Source organism: Rattus norvegicus, chromosome 10 (genome assembly GCF_021556685.1).
Source record: "Rattus norvegicus strain SHRSP/BbbUtx chromosome 10, alternate assembly SHRSP_T2T, whole genome shotgun sequence".
NCBI lineage: Eukaryota > Metazoa > Chordata > Mammalia > Rodentia > Muridae > Rattus > Rattus norvegicus.
The window spans coordinates 78,955,366-78,964,615 of NC_141543.1; positions in this window are offsets into that span (position 1 = coordinate 78,955,366).

The following is a 9,250-nucleotide window of genomic DNA, read 5'->3' on the forward strand; positions in this document are numbered from 1 at the left end:
GAGGCAAGAGACTGTGGCAAGAGGATCATTAATTAGATGCCATTCTGGGCTGTAGCATGTATCTGTCTCGAACCCCCACCCCCTAAGTGGGGCAGCAAAGGAGAAACAAATCCTTTGGAGCTTTGATTTACAATTCCACCAGGAACTATAAGCCCTCATTGATTAAAAAATGGCTATCCGAGGTGCAGAGGTTCAGGGACCACAGCATCTGAGGCCACACATAGAGTGGGTGTCACAGGAAGCCCATTTTGTCCAAGGACAAAGACCCAGAGGAAGGCCTGGCTCTGCACAGAGTCTAGGGGCAGAGTCCTCACAGAGCCTCTGGAAGTGGCCAGCACTTGCTTAACCTTGAAAGAAAGTTGAGTCACCAGGGGAGGCTTCCCACCGTGTCCTTGTCCTGATGAGGTTAGCGGCAGCAACCAGGTTTCCCTCAGACACTCCCTATCAAGGCGATCTGCAGATTTTCCTCCAGCCGGAGGCATATCGGCTGCAAAGATAATGTAGGCATTTTCAGCCAGCCCAGAGCCAGAGAGATAAGGTGGAGAAGAGCGGGAGAGAACTTGATTGAATGACCAAGATAAATTTACTGTACCACAGGAAATCGAAATGCAAAAATCAGGATTGGGAACAACTGAAATATTTAAAAAGACAGAGAGAGAGAGAGAGAGAAAAGGCATGAGCAAGCTTACCCCTTCCTCCCCTGAGCTCGTGAATATTGCAAAAGATAATGGGCTGAGGAGGGAAGGGACCAGAATAGAAACCAGCCATTATGGAGGACAGAATGACAGGGTCCGGGGTTACAAATGGGAATATAATTAAGGAAGGAGGAGAAGTAAGAAGGGTTTGGGGTTGGTCTCCTTGGCCTCTGGTCTCCTAGATTAGGGCCGAGAGAGCAGGCCTTGTCTATGCTGTAGAAGCTTCCCTAACGTGTAGCAGTTTGAGCTGAGTTTTCCACCCAAGAGTCTTCCATAATCCCTGGGGGCTATCTTCGAGGGCTGAGGCTAAGCTCCGGTGGCCGCAGCTAGAGAGAAAGGGACAGAACCTAGAGAAAACCCAGCTACATATCCCAAGGTTCCTGGCTTAGACATGGTACCTCTCACTTCTGTTCTCATTCTTTCTGCACCCGTTAGCGACAGGGGCTGCTGGGAAATGTAGTTTTTTGCTATGCACTCAGGAAGATGGGGATAGGGTCTTGGAGGATGAGCAGAGATGAAGACCACAAAGAACTAATTGGAACCAAGGGCCAGAATGGCTGGGCTTCTGCTGGGAAGTGACAGTGAGCCTCTGGTCTTGGAGAGAGCTGCCCATGTCTCTGTGTGGACTTTTGCTCGCCGGCAGGGAGATCAGCTGCAAACCTTCGTCAGGACCAGTGGCGTCTGGAAGCAGATGTGCTTCTTGGCGAAGGGGTGGCCCATCACTTGGCATGTCCTTGCGAGGGATCAGCGTCCCGTCTCCTCTAACCACCCCAGGCTGCGAGAGGAGAAAACTGCCTCTTTTTCCTGCTCACCAATGACTGCAGCATCTTGGCATAAGTCTCCCTTCCTCCCCTCTCAAACTGAGAGCAAAATCAGGGACACAAGAGGGGCATGTTAAGCAATCAGTGGCTAATGGAAGGAGTAACCCCTCAGGATTGGACATTCAGGCTCAGGTACAGAGTGAAGATGCGTGAAACACAGGCCACTGGTTGCAATCAGCAGCAAGGCAGGGGGGCTCTTTCATAGAGAAATGGGGGTGGAATGAAGAGGTCCCATCCATCAGGCCCTGTCATCTTAGACCCAGACTGTGTTTCCTCCGAGGAGCCTGGATTATGTGTATGCTAATTGCCAGCCATTGGCATGATTTCCAGAGCTCCTAGTTTAGGATCAGTCTTCACAGTGTCTGGTTTTTTCCCTGTGGGGTCATCTCTGCAATCAATACACCTGTCCTTGCTGGGCAGGAGGAATCTGACCATTCCAGTTCCTTTCTGTTTTTAAGGGCAAAAATCTATGCATGAAACCTTTCGGTGATCCACAGGCCATCGTGTTGTCACCTACCCACCCCCATCCCCCCATCTGCCATCAGCCTGCCAGTTCTTTCTTAAACAATGAAACCTTTTCTCCCTTCAGATAAGGTGTTTTCTGGTAAAGCCCCAGGGATCTTCACTCAAGTCAAGAGACCTGAGCTCTCTTGGGGTCTCTCTGAAGAGCTGCTGTAAACACTGTTGTCCCCAAGCCCCTCCCTGATGTGTCCTGGAAGCCAGCCACACACTTGTTTCTCAGGAACATGCAAGGGAGACTGTGTTTGTTAGAAGGGTCCTAAAACTTGCAGTTCTGTGCGATCTTCTGGGGGAGGTGCCTCTCTCTCTCTCTCTCTCTCTCTCTCTCTCTCTCTAAGATTTATTTATTTATTTATTTATTTATTTATTTATTTATTTTTGGTTCTTTTTTTTTCGGAGCTGGGGACCGAACCCAGGGCCTTGCGCTTCCTAGGTAAGCGCTCTACCACTGAGCTAAATCCCCAGCCCCAGATTTATTTATTTTATGTACAGGAGGACACTGTAGCTGTCTTCAGACACACCAGAAGAAAGCATTGGATCCCATTACAGATGGTTGTGAGCCACCATGTGGTTGGTGGGATTTGAACTCAGGACCTCTGGAAGAGCAGTCAGTGCTCCCTACCATTGAGTGTCTCTCACTCTTTGGGCTGCCTAAGGGACATCAGAGCTCATTAGTGGCTTTGTCACTGGAGTCTTTTTTTTTTCTTTTCTTTTTTTTGGAGCTGGGGACCGAACCCAGGACCTTGCTCTTGGTAGGCAAGCGCTCTACCACTGAGCTAAATCCCCAACCCTGTCACTGGAGTCTTAATTTAGACACAAAACCCGAAGAAACCTGATTCCTGACTCCCAAGAGTCCATCTCATTCCCTTCCTCCCTGGACTGTATAGACAAGCTCCTGTCAAGACACTTTCTTATCAAGCTCCATGTCTTCAAATGTAGAAGGCAAAACTCTATTTTAAAAAGTAGAGTTGAGTGGATGGGGGTGCACTCTTATGGGAGAGGGGGAGGGAGAGGGGGATAGGGGATTTATGGACAGGAAACCGGGAAAGGGAATAACATTTGAAATGTAAATAGAGAAATATATTCAATTAGAAAAAAAGAAAAAGAAAAAAGAAGTAGAATTGATATTTCACCCTCTTCATAAGTCATCACATGCGTGCACACACTCTCACACTCACACGTATAAAACAACTGGGAAATATATATTAAGCAGGTGATTGACTCTGAGTGGGCTGGGTTTGGCCAAGGGCAGCCATGGTCCCTCCCCAGTTCTGTGCACACTGGCTCTGTGGACTTTGGACTCTTGTTTCTTGCTTTCTGAATGTTCCCAGGTATTAATTAGGAGCCTTGTTTCTCCAGGTAATAAAATGCCAAGTTCCAGGCCCCTCTCAAGTTCTTAGGGAGTGTAGCTGTTCCTTCCCTGGGTGTGGCCTGTGGGGGTGGGGGTGCCGACAGCCTTATCTCTTTTCTCCTTCTCTGTCTTCACCTCACCTTGGTAAGGCAGGCTGCCTGTCCACACATGTGTTGTGTGTGTGCATGTAGGGATGTGAGGACATGTGTGTGGCCAGCAAGGCAACAAGGATGAAGCCATGTGTACACTATCACGTGTTTCTCTTGTTTTGTGTGTATTGTGGTATTCACATGGGTACACATATGTGCAGGTATGTGTATATACATACATGTAAGTTGCAAAATGTCAAACTTGGGTTTCAGCCCTTGGGAGCTGTCCACTTTGGCTTTTGAAACCTGTTTGTTTTTGTTTTTCCCCATTGGGATTTGCCAAGTAGGCTAGACTGGCTGGCCAGCGAGCCCCAGGGATTTGCTTGTCTCCCTCCCCAGGGCCGCCATTGCTGGCTTTTTCCCTTAGACTTTCTTGGGAATTCTTAGGAGATATCCTCCCCCCCCCAAGGCTGTCCTTACCTGGACAGAGCTTCTCCCTGCTGCCCAATGGTGTCGGCTCATTTACAGCTCTGATCTCTCTTGGGGAATATCTACATCCTGTCCACGGGGGATTGTATTGTGTCCTTACCCCCACCAAATCTTGGGAGTGCCTGCCTCAGCCTGCTTCTCTTACCTTCCATGGAAGCCATCTCCATAGTCTTATCCTTTGAATTCTGGGCTAGAGTCAGCTGTGTCTCTGCAGCCTTCCTTCACGGTCCAGGGGAGAAGCCAAGTGCTCTGAGAGGTTCTCATCCTCCATCCCTGCATCCAACACTGTGCTGTCTTTCCCAACGGGCCCATTCTCTTTAGCCCTAGGCATGATTTCACAGTGTGACTGACATCATCCCTGTGGTGGGCAGGAGGCCAGTGATACCCCAGGCCAAGTGAACTCCAAGTCCAGCTTGGGCAACCTGTGGGCCTGTTCTATGCAGCTGTTGCTGTGTGTTCCCAAGGGCTTGTTTGATAATATGTCATCTCTGCCCTGAGGTACTCTGTTGTCCAGAGGTGGGGTCTGTGGAGGGGTTAGGGTAGAAACCAGGACTGACTTATTGGTGGTGTCATGAGAAGAAGGAACGGCTTGATGACCTGTGAGTGCAGCTCTCTGTCTCTTGCCACGCGGGTCCCAGTGATGTCTCAAGATTCTTCCCCCGTGAAGGCCACCAATGGATGCAGCCCATCAACTCCGACTTCCAGAACCACAAATTCAAACAAACCTCTCTTCTTTTTTTTTTCTTTTTTCTTTTTTTTCTTTTTTTTTTCGGAGCTGGGGACCGAACCCAGGGCCTTGTGCTTCCTAGGTAAGCGCTCTACCACTGAGCTAAATCCCCAGCCCCCCAAACCTCTCTTCTTAATAAGGTTACCCAGCCTCAAGCCTTTCATCATAGTAACATAAACAGAACATGCACCCATTATTCTCTACTTTGGAGCCTTAGTAGAAACGCTAAAGCGAAAATCTCATTGTGATATCCAGGTATGGTCTCAAAGTTCATTTCAGTAGAAGGTCACGGCCATTTGCCTTATGTTTCATTGCTCCTCCCACATGGGGGTGGAGTCTGTTTCTCTACTTCTAGTATCTGGGTTGGCTCTGGGCCCGGCTTTGTTCACTTAGAGGCAACTTTGGGGCGTTTGTGTCCTTAGCTCCTTTCTTTTTTTTTTTTTTTTTTTTTGGTTCTTTTTTTCGGAGCTGGGGACCCAACCCAGGGCCTTGCGCTTCCTAGGTAAGCGCTCTACCACTGAGCTAAATCCCCAGCCCCCTTAGCTCCTTTCTTTTTTCGCACGTGCACATGCATGTGTGTGTGTGTGTGTGTGTTTAATTTACTTACGTATCTGTTTATTTGAGACACGGTTTTATGTAGCCCAGGCTGTCCTTGAACTCTTGGTCTTCCGGCTTTGCCCTCTGAAGAGCTGGGAGTTGCCACTACCCTGTTCTATCCCTTTCCTATCCTGTCTTGGACTTTGTCTTGAAGGAATGGCTTCATGGAATCTACATTCAGGAAGCATCATGGCTGAAAGACATCAAGGAGAGAAAGGTTCGCCACCATCCAACACTGGTACCAACTGTGGAAGGGAGGGCTTCTTGGATCCTCAAGCCTGTCAACCCTCCTGCTGGGCACAGCTGCACAAGTCAGACCAAACAAAGCCGGCCTAGGAACAGGCCGCCAGCCAACCGGAACGTGAAATAAAAGTTGTTTTCAGTCACAAATAGAATATGATAAATAATGAATGGATATAATATTAAGTGTGTAAGTGCTGGGTGTCTTGTGATGCAGCAGTGGGAACCTGAGGCAGGGGAGTGTTAGAAAGGGGGGGAATAACCACTCAAGCTCTCACCCAAACAATGTTTGGTATCTCACTTTCTACACATATTTTTCCAACGTTTCATCTTGTGAATTTCCAGATGAACATGAAAAGTGAATGTTTTGTACCCACCATTTAGAATCTATAATCAACATTCGCTATGCACCCACTCATTCGTCAGTCCTCGTGTGCATGTGCACGTGCATGCACGCGCATGCACACACACACTACAGCACTCATGGAGATCGGAGGACAACCTCAGGTGCTGCTCTTTGCTTTCTGCCTTGTTTGAGGCAGGGCCAGCTGGTTCTTGGCCAGAGATTCTCCCTCGTCTCTGCCTCCCATCCTATCTCAGGAGCTCTGAGGCTGTGGGTGGCTTCACCTGGGTTCTGAGGACTTGAACTTGACATCCTCACGGTTGTGTGCAAGTGCTTTACCCGCTAAGCCACTTGTCCATCTCCCTTCTTGTCTTTGATACATTTCAAAACTGTAAACATCGGTCCCTCCAGCCCCAAAGCACATCAGCACTTAGGCGTGCCGTTTTCCAGTAGCTGTAATATTATAATACCTAACATGTAATTTTGCACCCCGCTTTATTCAATTACCGTGATAGATGGACTCATTTGGATGTTATGAAACTCTTTGTGAAATTTATTTTTAATGGTAGATAATATACTAAGGAGATGCGCTGCCATTTATTTTTCCATATTATGATTGTTGGAGACTTGTGATTTTTCTAGTTCTCTCCTCTGTTATTAGAAGCTACCCATCAAACACCCTTATTTCCAGGTAAAGGAAAAAGGCCAGAGAGTTTAAACAACTCATCTGACGTGCTCAGGGATAAGAGACAGTGTATAATTTTCGTTAAATAAAACATTTCTTTCCTCTTCTGGGAGGGAATTCGATCATTTTGAAGAGCTTGGATCCGGGCACTGAAGACAGCTAGCTTCTGGGCTTAGCTGGATGGCCTGACTGAATCCCACTACCCCTCACCCTCCTTGCTCAGTTGCAGGCCCTGGATGAATTCCCAGCACCTCCCATCTCCCCCTCCTTCCTGTGAACTTGGTGAGCGCCATGGCTCAGAGTGTCGGAGTGTCCCGCACAGCCCCCACAGACGCCATTTTGTCCACAGCCACAAAGTTTTTTTAGTGTATGAGCTGCCGAAGTGAGCACACGCAGTGAAGTTTTAGAAGCAAAGGCATTTACACGTATCAACGTGTCACACACGGGACACAGGCAGGAGTAAAACTAAACTAAACTAAACAGGGCACAAGCTAAGTGTGTCAAAGATAGCTCCTGAGCAGAGCCCTCTGATGATACAATGTAACCACCATCCCAGAGAGGTCCACCTGGTTCATATGGAACCGGATCCCAGCTGTTTTCAACAGCTGCCCAGGTAAGGGAAGGTGCTTTTCTGGTTCTTACAACTAAAAAAAAAAGTGTCCATGTACGTGTGTGTGTGTGTGTGTGTGTGTGTGTGTGTGTGTGTGTGTTTGTGCCCACGTGCATGCTTGGGCATGAGTGCGTGTGTCGTGCGTGTGTATGTGTTTGAAGGCTAGAGCGCAATTTTGAGTGCCATGCTCAGGAATACTGTACTCCTCCTGACACAGGCTCTCCCACTGGCTGATGAGCCCGAGGAATCTCCTGTCTACATCCCCAGAGTGGGATTGCAAACACGCACAGCTACCCCGGCCAGCATTTTACTTGTGCTTTTAGGTACTGAACGTGGGCCCTGGTGTTAGCAAACACTTTACCCTCTGAGCCCTCCCCTTAGAGCCATCGTCTTCTTTAAAACAGAGTCCTCTGTACTGTGGGTTGGCCTTGAACTTACAATATAGCTGAGGATGACCTAGAACTCTTGATCTTCCTGCCATTACTTCCCAAGAATTTCAGAATATAGCTTTATGTGGTATTTGGGATGGAACCCAGGGCTTTGTGCATGCTAGGCAAGCACTCTACCAACTGAGCTCTATCTTCTTACCATTTTTGAGCACTACATACCAATAAAGATAAAACCGGACTGTGAACTGGCTTTTAGCCCCTGGTAACATTCACTTTGCTAGCAGTGCTGGCCAGGAAGAGAATGCTGCATTTGAAGATGTTTGAAGTTGTCTCTGACCATGATGGAAAAGGGCCTAAGCAAGGCTCATAGGGTGAGGGGTCCCAGAGCAAATGTCAAATGCTGTCAGAGAGAACATCTCACGGTCAGGTCATCAAAACAGAGAGCCTTGGTGGAGAAACAGGAGAAACCGGAACTCTGCAAAGGAGAGGGGCCTCGGTCACAATGGGGGATGGTTTTCTCTGGACCAAACTTGGAGGTTGGTTGTGTGGGTAGAACAGTTCCTTTAAGAAAATCCAGGCAGACATAGTGGCACATACTTGTAACCCCAGTATTTAGATGGTGGAGGCAGGAGAATTGCAAGTTAGAATTCAGCCTTGGGGGGTTGGGGATTTAGCTCAGTGGTAGAGCGCTTGCCTAGGAAGCGCAAGGCCCTGGGTTCGATCCCCAGCTCCGGAAAAAAAAGAACCAAAAAAAAAAAAAAAAAAGAATTCAGCCTTGGCTACTAGCGAGACCCTGTCTTAAAAAATCCAAGGGCTGGTGCATGTAGCTCATGGTACAGCATTTGTTTGGCACGAGCAGACCTTGTCTTCTATCCCTAGCCCTAGCAAAAAGTGGTGTGTGTGTACATGTGCAAGTGTGTGCGTATGTGCGCACATGTGCATATGTGTACACGTGCTTATGTGTGCGTTGTGCCTTGTGTGTGTGCTGTGTTGTGTGTGTTGTGCTTTGTGTGTGTGTGTGTGTGTGTGTGTGTGTTTGTGCCCACGTGCATGCTTGGGCATGAGTGCGTGTGTCGTGCGTGTGTATGTGTTTGAAGGCTAGAGCGCAATTTTGAGTGCCATGCTCAGGAATACTGTACTCCTCCTGACACAGGCTCTCCCACTGGCTGATGAGCCCGAGGAATCTCCTGTCTACATCCCCAGAGTGGGATTGCAAACACGCACAGCTACCCCGGCCAGCATTTTACTTGTGCTTTTAGGTACTGAACGTGGGCCCTGGTGTTAGCAAACACTTTACCCTCTGAGCCCTCCCCTTAGAGCCATCGTCTTCTTTAAAACAGAGTCCTCTGTACTGTGGGTTGGCCTTGAACTTACAATATAGCTGAGGATGACCTAGAACTCTTGATCTTCCTGCCATTACTTCCCAAGAATTTCAGAATATAGCTTTATGTGGTATTTGGGATGGAACCCAGGGCTTTGTGCATGCTAGGCAAGCACTCTACCAACTGAGCTCTATCTTCTTACCATTTTTGAGCACTACATACCAATAAAGATAAAACCGGACTGTGAACTGGCTTTTAGCCCCTGGTAACATTCACTTTGCTAGCAGTGCTGGCCAGGAAGAGAATGCTGCATTTGAAGATGTTTGAAGTTGTCTCTGACCATGATGGAAAAGGGCCTAAGCAAGGCTCATAG